Here is a 13,862-nt window from a genome sequence, read left to right on the forward strand (position 1 = left end):
TCACCAGTATCATCTAACAGCTGGGTTAGTCCCTCCCCCTAGGACCAGTATCATCTAACAGCTGGGTTAGTCCCTCCCCCTAGGACCAGTATCATCTAACAGCTGGGTTAGTCCCTGCCCCCCTGGTGACCAGTAGCATCTAACAGCTGGGTTAGTCCCTCCCCCTAGGACCAGTATCATCTACCCCTCAGCTGGTGACTGAATCCCTCCCCTAGGACCAGTCACCCCATCTAACAGCTGGGTTAGTCCCTCCCCTAGGACCAGTATCATCTAACAGCTTGGTGAGTGAATCCCCTAGGACCAGTCACAGTATCACCCCTAACAGCTGGTGACTGAAGTCCCTCCCCCTAGGACCAGTATCATCTAACAGCTAATTCTCCTGACCCCTCTTGGTGACTGAAATGACCCCTCTTGGTGACTGAATGCCCTTCACATTACACCCCCTGACCCCTCTTGGTGACTGAATGCCCCTGCCCTTCACATTACACCCCCTGACCCCTCTTGGTGACTGAATGCCCCTGACCCCTCTTGGTGACTGAATGCCCCTGACCCCTCTTGGTGACTGAATGCTCCTGACCCCTCTTGGTGACTGAATGCCCCTGCCCTTCACATTACACCCCCTGACCCCTCTTGGTGACTGAATGGCCCTGCCCTTCACATTACACCCCCTGACCCCTCTTGGTGACTGAATGCCCCTGACCCCTCTTGGTGACTGAATGCCCCTGACCCCTCTTGGTGTCTGTTGTGTTTCCTCAACAGTGATCATTCAGTCATTGAAGGACCGCCCCCTCTGAAGGACGAAGCGTCATCTTCAACTCTGAATGCCGTGGGCCTAAGAGGGCTTAGAGACCCCCTTGGGAGGAGTCCTCAGAACACCCCCCACCCCCACACAGTCCTCCTCCTCCAGGTGATTTGAGGTGTTTGGGCCGGTCTCCAGTCCCTTCTATGTGTTGAGGTTTAACTCTCTCTCTCCTCCAGGTATTTGAGGTGTTTGGGACGGTCCCAGTCCCTTCTATGTGTTGAGGTTTAACCCCAGAGAGTGACATCCTCTTGGAGGATGTGAAGACTGAAGGACTCCATGTTCTGACCCCCTTGGTGACTGAATGACTACACCCTCTACATCCTCACTGACATTACACCCCCTGACCCCTCTTGGTGAGTACACCCCTGACTACACCCTCTGGTATCCTCACTGAGCAGCTACGACGGTCAGTACACACTGACTACACCCTCTATATCCTCACTGTGACGACGGTCAGTACACTGACTACACCCTCTATATCCTCACTGAGCAGCTACGACGGTCAGACACTGACTACACCCTCTACATCCTCACTGAGCAGCTACTCCTCCGGTCAGTACACACTGACTACACCCTCTATATCCTCACTGAGCAGCTACGACGGTCAGTTCACTGACTACACCCTCTATATCCTCACTCCAGGACGGTGAGTTGGGCTGACCAGTCCCTCTATATCCTCACTGAGCAGCTACACTGACTGACTACACCCTCTATATCCTCACTGAGCAGCTACGACGGTCAGTATACACTGACTACACCATCTATATCCTCACTGAGCAGCTACGACGGTCAGTACACTGACTAGACCCTCTATATCCTCACTGAGCAGCTACGACGGTCAGTACACTGACTACACCCTCTATATCCTCACTGAGCAGCTACGACGGTCAGTACACTGACTACACCCTCTATATCCTCACTGAGCAGCTACGACGGTCAGTACACTGACTACACCCTCTATATCCTCACTGAGCAGCTACGACGGTCAGTACACACTGACTACACCCTCTATATCCTCACTGAGCAGCTACGACGGTCAGTACACTGACTACACCCTCTATATCCTCACTGAGCAGCTGACGGTCAGTACACTGACTACACCCTCTATATCCTCACTGAGCAGCTACGACGGTCAGTACACTGACTACACCCTCTATATCCTCACTGAGCAGCTACGTACACACGGTCAGTAGCTACACTGACTACACCCTCTATATCCTCACTGAGCAGCTACGACGGTCAGTACACTGACTACACCCTCTACATCCTCACTGAGCAGCTACGACGGTCAGTACACTGACTACACCCTCTATATCCTCACTGAGCAGCTACGACGGTCAGTACACTGACTACACCCTCTATATCCTCACTGAGCAGCTACGACGGTCAGTACACTGACTACACCCTCTACATCCTCAATGAGCAGCTACGACGGTCAGTACACTGACTACACCCTCTATATCCTCACTGAGCAGCTACGACGGTCAGTACACACTGACTACACCCTCTATATCCTCACTGAGCAGCTACGACGGTCAGTACACTGACTACACCCTCTATATCCTCACTGAGCAGCTACGACGGTCAGTACACTGACTACACCCTCTATATCCTCACTGAGCAGCTACGACGGTCAGTACACACTGACTACACCCTCTACATCCTCACTGAGCAGCTACGACGGTCAGTACACTGACTACACCCTCTATATCCTCACTGAGCAGCTACGACGGTCAGTACACACTGACTACACCCTCTATATCCTCACTGAGCAGCTACGACGGTCAGTACACTGACTACACCCTCTACATCCTCACTGAGCAGCTACGACGGTCAGTACACTGACTACACCCTCTATATCCTCACTGAGCAGCTACGACGGTCAGTACACACTGACTACACCCTCTATATCCTCACTGAGCAGCTACGACGGTCAGTACACTGACTACACCCTCTATATCCTCACTGAGCAGCTACGACGGTCAGTACACTGACTACACCCTCTATATCCTCACTGAGCAGCTACGACGGTCAGTACACACTGACTACACCCTCTATATCCTCACTGAGCAGCTACGACGGTCAGTACACTGACTACACCCTCTATATCCTCACTGAGCAGCTACGACGGTCAGTACACTGACTACACCCTCTACATCCTCACTGAGCAGCTACGACGGTCAGTACACTGACTACACCCTCTACATCCTCACTGAACAGCTACGACAGTCAGTACACTGACTACACCCTCTACACCCTCAATGAGCAGCTACGACGGTCAGTACACACATGTATAATTGAAGCTGACGGGTGTGTGTGTGTGTGTGCGTGCGTGCGTGCGTGTGTGTGCGTGTGTGTGTGTTTAGGTTGAAAGGCTCCGACGCCTCCTGGAAGAACGACCAGGAACCACCACCAGAGGTGAGGAACACACATTACCCATAATGCCACACAGGCCCTAGGCTACCTGCCGCCCAACGCTCTAACCGCTACCGCTAGGCTACCTGCCCCCCAACGCTCTAACCGCTAGGCTACCTGCCCCCCAACGCTCTAACCGCTAGGCTACCTGCCGCCCAATGCTCTAACCGCTAGGCTACCTGCCGCCCAACGCTCTAACCGCTAGGCTACCTGCCGCCCAACTCTCTAACCGCTAAGCTACCCGCCGCCCAACGCTCTAACCGCTAGGCTACCTGCCGCCCAACCCTCTAACCGCTAGGCTACCTGCCGCCCAACTCTCTGACCGCTAGGCTACCTTCCGCCCAACTCTCTGACCGCTAGGCTACCTGCCGCCCAACTCTCTGACCGCTAGGCTACCTGCCGCCCAACTCTCTGACCGCTAGGCTACCTGCCGCCCAACTCTCTGACCGCTAGGCTACCTGCCGCCCAACTCTCTGACCGCTAGGCTACCTGCCGCCCAACTCTCTGACCGCTAGGCTACCTGCCGCCCAACTCTCTGACCGCTAGGCTACCTGCCGCCCAACTCTCTGACCGCTAGGCTACCTGCCGCCCAACTCTCTAACCGCTAGGCTACCTGCCGCCCAACGCTCTAACCGCTAGGCTACCTGCCGCCCAACGCTCTAACCGCTAGGCTACCTGCCGCCCAACGCTCTATCCGCTAGGCTACCTGCCGCCCAACGCTCTAACCGCTAGGCTACCTGCCGCCCAACGCTCTAACCGCTAGGCTACCTGCCGCCCAACTCTCTATCCGCTAGGCTACCTGCCGCCCAACGTTCTAACCGCTAGGCTACCTGCCGCCCAACGCTCTAACCGCTAGGCTACCTGCCGCCCAACGCTCTAACCGCTAGGCTACCTGCCGCCCAACGCTCTAACCGCTAGGCTACATGCTAATTTTTGAAATATTTCGGGGACACACACTTGTATTGTGATGGTGCATCTAAGATGTCAAGACAAATTCTCTTTGGATAATAAAGTTTCTCTCCTCTTCCCTTTCCTCTCCCTTCTCTCTCTCCCCTTTCCCCCTCTCTCCTCTGTCCTGTACCCTCTCGTGTCTCGTTTCTCCTCTGTCCTGTCCCCTCTCGTGTCTCGTTTCTCCTCTGTCCTGTCCCCTCTCGTGTCTCGTTTCTCCTCTGTCCTGTCCCCTCTCGTGTCTCATTTCTCCTCTGTCCTGTCCCCTCTCGTGTCTTCTCTGTCCTGTCCCCTCTCGTATCTCGTTTCTCCTCTGTCCTGTCCCCTCTCGTGTCTCGTTTCTCCTCTGTCCTGTCCCCTCTCGTGTCTCGTTTCTCCTCTGTCCTGTCCCCTCTCGTGTCTCCTCTGTCCTGTCCCCTCTCGTTTCTCCTCTGTCCTGTCCCCTCTCGTTTCTCCTCTGTCCTGTCCCCTCTCGTTTCTCCTCTGTCCTATCCCCTCTCGTTTCTCCTCTGTCCTGTCCCCTCTCGTGGCTCGTTTCTCCTCTGTCCTGTCCCCTCTCGTCTCTCCTCTGTCCCGTCCCCTGTCCTCTGTCCTGTCCTCTTGTCTCCCCTCTCTCCAGGCGTTAGACTTCAGTGATGATGAGGCAGAACAGAAGATGAAAAAGAAGAAGAAGAAGGGGAATGTTCAGAAGAGTGAAAGAGGACAGAGAGCTGACCAACAACCAGGTCAGTCACACAACATACACTGTTTCTGGCCAACTCTAAAACCTCTGGGTGAATTTTGTTCGGTTCATGTCAGGACGATGTCTGGGGTGTGTTGAAGGCCATTGGTGGAAATTCTCCCGGAGAATCTGATGGTCTCGTCGGCTTGACCTCCTTTTGACACGAGCAATTCGAGCCAATCACCACAGAGCACAGGGGCGTTCCCAAAGCATATTGTTGGTGACCACGTGGACAGAAAGCACACAGTCTGTATTCGATGGGAAGGAAATGTTGTGGGTGGCAGTGCAAAGCATCAGATTAGGGGAGAATGGGGCTGTGTCACACTGTTAAATGTTGTGGGTGACAGTGCAAAGCATCAGATTAGGGGAGAATGGGGCTGTGTCACACTGTTAAATGTTGTGACACACACTGTAGATTGGGAGAGACACCAACATGTGGAACCCCAGTCTCCCCTGTTCAGTTATTAGACTGGGTATTGGGCTGTACAGCACTCTGTAGATTGGGAGAGACACCAACATGTGGAACCCCCTGCCCCAGTCTCCCCTATTCAGTTATTAGACTGGGTATTGGGCTGTACAGCACTCTGTAGATTGGGAGAGACACCAACATGTGGAACCCCAGTCTCCCTGTTCAGTTATTAGACTGGGTATTGGGCTGTACAGCACTCTGTAGATTGGGAGAGACACCAACATGTGGAACCCCCTACCCCAGTCTCCCTGTTCAGTTATTAGACTGGGTATTGGGCTGTACAGCACTCTGTAGATTGGGAGAGACACCAACATGTGGAACCCCCTGCCCCAGTCTCACCTGTTCAGTTATTAGACTGGGTATTGGGCTGTACAGCACTCTGTAGATTGGGAGAGACACCAACATGTGGAACCCCCTGCCCCAGTCTCCCCTATTCAGTTATTAGACTGGGTATTGGGCTGTACAGCACTCTGTAGATTGGGAGAGACACCAACATGTGGAACCCCAGTCTCCCCTATTCAGTTATTAGACTGGGTATTGGGCTGTACAGCACTCTGTAGATTGGGAGAGACACCAACATGTGGAACCCCTGCCCCAGTCTCCCCTATTCAGTTATTAGACTGGGTATTGGGCTGTACAGCACTCTGTAGATTGGGAGAGACACCAACATGTGGAACCCCAGTCTCCCCTGTTCAGTTATTAGACTGGGTATTGGGCTGTACAGCACTCTGTAGATTGGGAGAGACACCAACATGTGGAACCCCTACCCCAGTCTCCCCTATTCAGTTATTAGACTGGGTATTGGGCTGTACAGCACTCTGTAGATTGGGAGAGACACCAACATGTGGAACCCCCTGCCCCAGTCTCCCCTGTTCAGTTATTAGACTGGGTATTGGGCTGTACAGCACTCTGTAGATTGGGAGAGACACCAACATGTGGAACCCCCTGCCCCAGTCTCCCCTGTTCAGTTATTAGACTGGGTATTGGGCTGTACAGCACTCTGTAGATTGGGAGAGACACCAACATGTGGAACCCCAGTCTCCCCTGTTCAGTTATTAGACTGGGTATTGGGCTGTACAGCACTCTGTAGATTGGGAGAGACACCAGGACCACCATTCTGACTAAATGACTAGTTGTGGGGTGGGGGGGCTTTGTTGTGAGCCGTAGGGACCACCATTCTGACTAGTTGTGGGGTGGGGGCTTTGTTGTGAGCTGTAGGGACCACCATTCTGACTAGTTGTGGGGTGGGGGGCTTTGTTGTGAGCTGTAGGGACCACCATTCTGACTAAATGACTAGTTGTGGGGTGGGGGGCTTTGTTGTGAGCTGTAGGGACCACCATTCTGACTAGTTGTGGGGTGGGGGGCTTTGTTGTGAGCTGTAGGGACCACCATTCTGACTAGTTGTGGGGTGGGGGGCTTTGTTGTGAGCCGTAGGGACCACCATTCTGACTAGTTGTGGGGTGGGGGGCTTTGTTGTGAGCCGTAGGGACCACCATTCTGACTAGTTGTGGGGTGGGGGCTTTGTTGTGAGCCGTAGGGACCACCATTCTGACTAGTTGTGGGGTGGGGGCTTTGTTGTGAGCTGTAGGGACCACCATTCTGACTAGTTGTGGGGTGGGGGGCTTTGTTGTGAGCCGTAGGGACCACCATTCTGACTAGTTGTGGGGTGGGGGCTTTGTTGTGAGCTGTAGGGACCACCATTCTGACTAAATGACTAGTTGTGGGGTGGGGGCTTTGTTGTGAGCTGTAGGGACCACCATTCTGACTAAATGACTAGTTGTGGGGTGGGGGGCTTTGTTGTGAGCCGTAGGGACCACCATTCTGACTAGTTGTGGGGTGGGGGGCTTTGTTGTGAGCCGTAGGGACCACCATTCTGACTAAATGACTAGTTGTGGGGTGGGGGGCTTTGTTGTGAGCCGTAGGGACCACCATTCTGACTAGTTGTGGGGTGGGGGCTTTGTTGTGAGCCGTAGGGACCACCATTCTGACTAATTGTGGGGTGGGGGGCTTTGTTGTGAGCTGTAGGGACCACCATTCTGACTAGTTGTGGGGTGGGGGGCTTTGTTGTGAGCCGTAGGGACCACCATTCTGACTAGTTGTGGGGTGGGGGGCTTTGTTGTGAGCTGTAGGGACCACCATTCTGACTAAATGACTAGTTGTGGGGTGGGGGGCTTTGTTGTGAGCCGTAGGGACCACCATTCTGACTAGTTGTGGGGTGGGGGGCTTTGTTGTGAGCTGTAGGGACCACCATTCTGACTAGTTGTGGGGTGGGGGGCTTTGTTGTGAGCTGTAGGGACCACCATTCTGACTAGTTGTGGGGTGGGGGGCTTTGTTGTGAGCCGTAGGGACCACCATTCTGACTAAATGACTAGTTGTGGGGTGGGGGGCTTTGTTGTGAGCCGTAGGGACCACCATTCTGACTAGTTGTGGGGTGGGGGGCTTTGTTGTGAGCTGTAGGGACCACCATTCTGACTAGTTGTGGGGTGGGGGCTTTGTTGTGAGCTGTAGGGACCACCATTCTGACTAAATGACTAGTTGTGGGGTGGGGGGCTTTGTTGTGAGCTGTAGGGACCACCATTCTGACTAGTTGTGGGGTGGGGGGCTTTGTTGTGAGCCGTAGGGACCACCATTCTGACTAGTTGTGGGGTGGGGGCTTTGTTGTGAGCCGTAGGGACCACCATTCTGACTAGTTGTGGGGTGGGGAGGCTTTGTTGTGAGCCGTAGGGACCACCATTCTGACTAAATGACTAGTTGTGGGGTGGGGGGCTTTGTTGTGAGCTGTAGGGACCACCATTCTGACTAGTTGTGGGGTGGGGGGCTTTGTTGTGAGCTGTAGGGACCACCATTCTGACTAGTTGTGGGGTGGGGGGCTTTGTTGTGAGCCGTAGGGACCACCATTCTGACTAAATGACTAGTTGTGGGGTGGGGGGCTTTGTTGTGAGCCGTAGGGACCACCATTCTGACTAAATGACTAGTTGTGGGGTGGGGGGCTTTGTTGTGAGCCGTAGGGACCACCATTCTGACTAAATGACTAGTTGTGGGGTGGGGGCTTTGTTGTGAGCTGTAGGGACCACCATTCTGACTAGTTGTGGGGTGGGGGGCTTTGTTGTGAGCCGTAGGGACCACCATTCTGACTAGTTGTGGGGTGGGGGGCTTTGTTGTGAGCTGTAGGGACCACCATTCTGACTATTTGTGGGGTGGGGGGCTTTGTTGTGAGCTGTAGGGACCACCATTCTGACTAAATGACTAGTTGTGGGGTGGGGGCTTTGTTGTGAGCCGTAGGGACCACCATTCTGACTAGTTGTGGGGTGGGGGGCTTTGTTGTGAGCTGTAGGGACCACCATTCTGACTAAATGACTAGTTGTGGGGTGGGGGGCTTTGTTGTGAGCTGTAGGGACCACCATTCTGACTAGTTGTGGGGTGGGGGGCTTTGTTGTGAGCTGTAGGGACCACCATTCTGACTAGTTGTGGGGTGGGGGGCTTTGTTGTGAGCCGTAGGGACCACCATTCTGACTAGTTGTGGGGTGGGGGGCTTTGTTGTGAGCCGTAGGGACCACCATTCTGACTAGTTGTGGGGTGGGGGGCTTTGTTGTGAGCTGTAGGGACCACCATTCTGACTAGTTGTGGGGTGGGGGGCTTTGTTGTGAGCTGTAGGGACCACCATTCTGACTAGTTGTGGGGTGGGGGGCTTTGTTGTGAGCCGTAGGGACCACCATTCTGACTAGTTGTGGGGTGGGGGGCTTTGTTGTGAGCTGTAGGGACCACCATTCTGACTAAATGACTAGTTGTGGGGTGGGGGGCTTTGTTGTGAGCCGTAGGGACCACCATTCTGACTAGTTGTGGGGTGGGGGCTTTGTTGTGAGCCGTAGGGACCACCATTCTGACTAGTTGTGGGGCTTTGTTGTGAGCCGTAGGGACCACCATTCTGACTAGTTGTGGGGTGGGGGGCTTTGTTGTGGGGACCACCATTCTGACTAGTTGTGGGGGGCTTTGTTGTGAGCCGTAGGGACCACCATTCTGACTAAATGACTAGTTGTGGGGTGGGGGGCTTTGTTGTGAGCCGTAGGGACCACCATTCTGACTAGTTGTGGGGTGGGGGGCTTTGTTGTGAGCCGTAGGGACCACCATTCTGACTAGTTGTGGGGTGGGGGGCTTTGTTGTGAGCTGTAGGGACCACCATTCTGACTAGTTGTGGGGTGGGGGGCTTTGTTGTGAGCTGTAGGGACCACCATTCTGACTAGTTGTGGGGTGGGGGGGCTTTGTTGTGAGCTGTAGGGACCACCATTCTGACTAGTTGTGGGGTGGGGGGCTTTGTTGTGAGCCGTAGGGACCACCATTCTGACTAGTTGTGGGGTGGGGGGCTTTGTTGTGAGCCGTAGGGACCACCATTCTGACTAGTTGTGGGGTGGGGGGGGCTTTGTTGTGAGCCGTAGGGACCACCATTCTGACTAGTTGTGGGGTGGGGGGCTTTGTTGTGAGCTGTAGGGACCACCATTCTGACTAGTTGTGGGGTGGGGGGTTAGTGATCAGTTGGTTCAGATTGTGATGGTTGTTGGCTGTATATCATTTGAGCTTTAACCTGTGTGTGTGTGTGTGTGTGTGTGTGTGTGTGTGTGTGTGTGTGTGTGTGTGTGTGTGTGTGTGTGTGTGTGTGTGTGTGTGTGACCTAATTTTCTTTCTCTTCCAGATAGAGATTCCGTCACCAGACCACAGATGTCCCAGAGGCCTTTGCAACAGAGTCGTCCACCCCGCCGTGACAACTGGGGTCCCCCACCCCGATACGAAGGGGCTCCGTACTACACACACCAGCCCCACTACCCCTACCCTCCCCCCTACCAGCCCCAGTCCTTCCCTCTCTATCCTCCCCCTCCTCCCCCCACATGTCCTTCCCCTGGTCCCCTCCCCCTCTCACCCCTACCACAACCTCCCCTTCTCTCACCTCCCCCCTCCTCCCCCACCGCCCACTGGCCCCTATCCTCCTCAGTGAGGACACACACACACACACACACACACACACACACACACACACACACACACACACACACACAACTCGTGACTGGACACCTCACCTCCTTGGCACTCATCAGCGTTGTTTGACCAAATCAACACATTAAAGTATATTTTTACTGTCTGCATTTCATGTCTGTTTTAATAGTTTCTGTTCTTAAATCCCCGGTAGTAGAGACTATTGTAGTGATGATGATAACAGCTCTCTACAGTTTAATTAACAAATATGACCCTGTTCTGATACCCTCCTCTCTGTATCTGAGAGCTGTTGGCTATATGACCCTGTTCTGATACCCTCCTCTCTGAGGGCTATATGACCCTGTTCTGATACCCTCCTCTCTGAGGGCTATATGACCCTGTTCTGATACCCTCCTCTCTGAGGGCTATATGACCCTGTTCTGGTACCCTCCTCTCTGAGGGCTATATGACACTGTTCTGGTACCCTCCTCTCTGAGGGCTATATGACCCTGTTCTGATACCCTCCTCTCTGAGGGCTATATGACCCTGTTCTGATACCCTCCTCTCTGAGGGCTATATGACCCTGTTCTGGTCCATAACCTCATCATGTACCCTCCTCTCTGAGGGCTATATGACCCTGTTCTGATACCCTCCTCTCTGAGGGCTATATGACCCTGTTCTGGTACCCTCCTCTCTGAGGGCTATATGACCCTGTTCTGGTCCATAACCTCATCATGTACCCTCCTCTCTGAGGGCTATATGACCCTGTTCTGATACCCTCCTCTCTGTATCTGAGAGCTGTTGGCTATATGACCCTGTTCTGATACCCTCCTCTCTGAGGGCTATATGACCCTGTTCTGATACCCTCCTCTCTGAGGGCTATATGACCCTGTTCTGGTCCATAACCTCATCATGTACCCTCCTCTCTGAGGGCTATATGACCCTGTTCTGATACCCTCCTCTCTGAGGGCTATATGACCCTGTTCTGGTACCCTCCTCTCTGAGGGCTATATGACCCTGTTCTGGTCCATAACCTCATCATGTACCCTCCTCTCTGAGGGCTATATGACCCTGTTCTGATACCCTCCTCTCTGAGGGCTATATGACCCTGTTCTGATACCCTCCTCTCTGAGGGCTATATGACCCTGTTCTGGTACCCTCCTCTCAGAGGGCTATATGACCCTGTTCTGGTCCATAACCTCATCATGTACCCTCCTCTCTGAGGGCTATATGACCCTGTTCTGATACCCTCCTCTCTGAGGGCTATATGACCCTGTTCTGATACCCTCCTCTCTGAGGGCTATATGACCCTGTTCTGATACCCTCCTCTCTGAGGGCTATATGACCCTGTTCTGGTCCATAACCTCATCATGTACCCTCCTCTCTGAGGGCTATATGACCCTGTTCTGATACCCTCCTCTCTGAGGGCTATATGACCCTGTTCTCATCATACCCTCCTCTCTGAGGGCTATATGACCCTGTTCTGATACCCTCCTCTCTGAGGGCTATATGACCCTGTTCTGGTCCATATGACCCATCTGTACCCTCCTCTCTGAGGGCTATATGACCCTGTTCTGATACCCTCCTCTCTGAGGGCTATATGACCCTGTTCTGGTCCATAACCTCATCATGTACCCTCCTCTCTGAGGGCTATATGACCCTGTTCTGATACCCTCCTCTCTGAGGGCTATATGACCCTGTTCTGGTCCATAACCTCATCATGTACCCTCCTCTCTGAGGGCTATATGACCCTGTTCTGATACCCTCCTCTCTGAGGGCTATATGACCCTGTTCTGATACCCTCCTCTCTGAGGGCTATATGACCCTGTTCTGGTCCATAACCTCATCATGACCCTGTTCTGGGCCATATGACCCTCATGATACCCTCCTCTCTGTATCTGAGCTGGGCTATATGACCCTGTTCTGATACCCTCCTCTCTGAGGGCTATATGACCCTGTTCTGTACCCTCCTCTCTGAGGGCTATATGACCCTGTTCTGGTCCATAACCTCATCATGTACCCTCCTCTCTGAGGGCTATATGACCCTGTTCTGATACCCTCCTCTCTGAGGGCTATATGACCCTGGTACCCTCCTCTCTGAGGGCTATATGACCCTGTTCTGGTCCATAAACTCATCATGTACCCTCCTCTCTGAGGGCTATATGACCCTGTTCTGATACCCTCCTCTCTGAGGGCTATATGACCCTGTTCTGATACCCTCCTCTCTGAGGGCTATATGACCCTGTTCTGGTACCCTCCTCTCAGAGGGCTATATGACCCTGTTCTGGTCCATAACCTCATCATGTACCCTCCTCTCTGAGGGCTATATGACCCTGTTCTGATACCCTCCTCTCTGAGGGCTATATGACCCTGTTCTGATACCCTCCTCTCTGAGGGCTATATGACCCTGTTCTGATACCCTCCTCCTCTGAGGGCTATATGACCCTGTTCTGGTCCATAACCTCATCATGTACCCTCCTCTCTGAGGGCTATATGACCCTGTTCTGATACCCTCCTCTCTGAGGGCTATATGACCCTGTTCTGGTCCATAACCTCATCATGTACCCTCCTCTCTGAGGGCTATATGACCCTGTTCTGATACCCTCCTCTCTGAGGGCTATATGACCCTGTTCTGATACCCTCCTCTCAGAGGGCTATATGACCCTGTTCTGGTCCATAACCTCATCATGTACCCTCCTCAGAGGGCTATATGACCCTGTTCTGATACCCTCCTCTCTGAGGGCTATATGACCCTGTTCTGATACCCTCCTCTCTGAGGGCTATATGACCCTGTTCTGGTCCATAACCTCATCATGTACCCTCCTCTCTGAGGGCTATATGACCCTGTTCTGATACCCTCCTCTCTGAGGGCTATATGACCCTGTTCTGATACCCTCCTCTCAGAGGGCTATATGACCCTGTTCTGGTCCATAACCTCATCATGTACCCTCCTCAGAGGGCTATATGACCCTGTTCTGATACCCTCCTCTCTGAGGGCTATATGACCCTGTTCTGATACCCTCCTCTCTGAGGGCTATATGACCCTGTTCTGGTCCATAACCTCATCATGTACCCTCCTCTCTGAGGGCTATATGACCCTGTTCTGGTCCATAACCTCATGTACCCTCCTCTCTGAGGGCTATATGACCCTGTTCTGATACCCTCCTCTCTGAGGGCTATATGACCCTGTTCTGGTCCATAACCTCATCATGTACCCTCCTCTCTGAGGGCTATATGACCCTGTTCTGATACCCTCCTCTCTGAGGGCTATATGACCCTGTTCTGATACCCTCCTCTCTGAGGGCTATATGACCCTGTTCTGGTCCATAACCTCATCATGTACCCTCCTCTCTGAGGGCTATATGACCCTGTTCTGATACCCTCCTCTCTGAGGGCTATATGACCCTGTTCTGATACCCTCCTCTCTGAGGGCTATATGACCCTGTTCTGGTCCATAACCTCATGTACCCTCCTCTCTGAGGGCTATATGACCCTGTTCTGGTCCATAAACTCATCATGTACCCTCCTCTCTGAGGGCTATA

The 13,862-nt window shown here is 53.3% G+C and overlaps 1 long non-coding RNA gene across 3 annotated transcripts; it reads left to right on the plus strand.

Annotated features, from left to right (window-relative positions):
* Nucleotides 1-1,185: 1,185 nt before the first annotated feature.
* LOC124025393 lies at nt 1,186-10,490 on the plus strand. 3 transcript variants are annotated; one of them, XR_006837180.1, is made up of 4 exons: nt 1,186-1,208; nt 3,169-3,220; nt 4,785-4,890; nt 10,043-10,490. It is a non-coding gene; the product is annotated as an uncharacterized LOC124025393 (long non-coding RNA). The 3 variants fall into 3 exon arrangements; XR_006837181.1 differs by lacking the exon at nt 1,186-1,208 and adding an exon at nt 1,263-1,303; XR_006837179.1 differs by lacking the exon at nt 1,186-1,208 and adding an exon at nt 2,052-2,089.
* The last annotated feature ends 3,372 nt before the right edge of the window (nt 10,491-13,862 follow it).

Source organism: Oncorhynchus gorbuscha, unplaced genomic scaffold (genome assembly GCF_021184085.1).
Source record: "Oncorhynchus gorbuscha isolate QuinsamMale2020 ecotype Even-year unplaced genomic scaffold, OgorEven_v1.0 Un_scaffold_2241, whole genome shotgun sequence".
Taxonomy (NCBI): domain Eukaryota; kingdom Metazoa; phylum Chordata; class Actinopteri; order Salmoniformes; family Salmonidae; genus Oncorhynchus; species Oncorhynchus gorbuscha.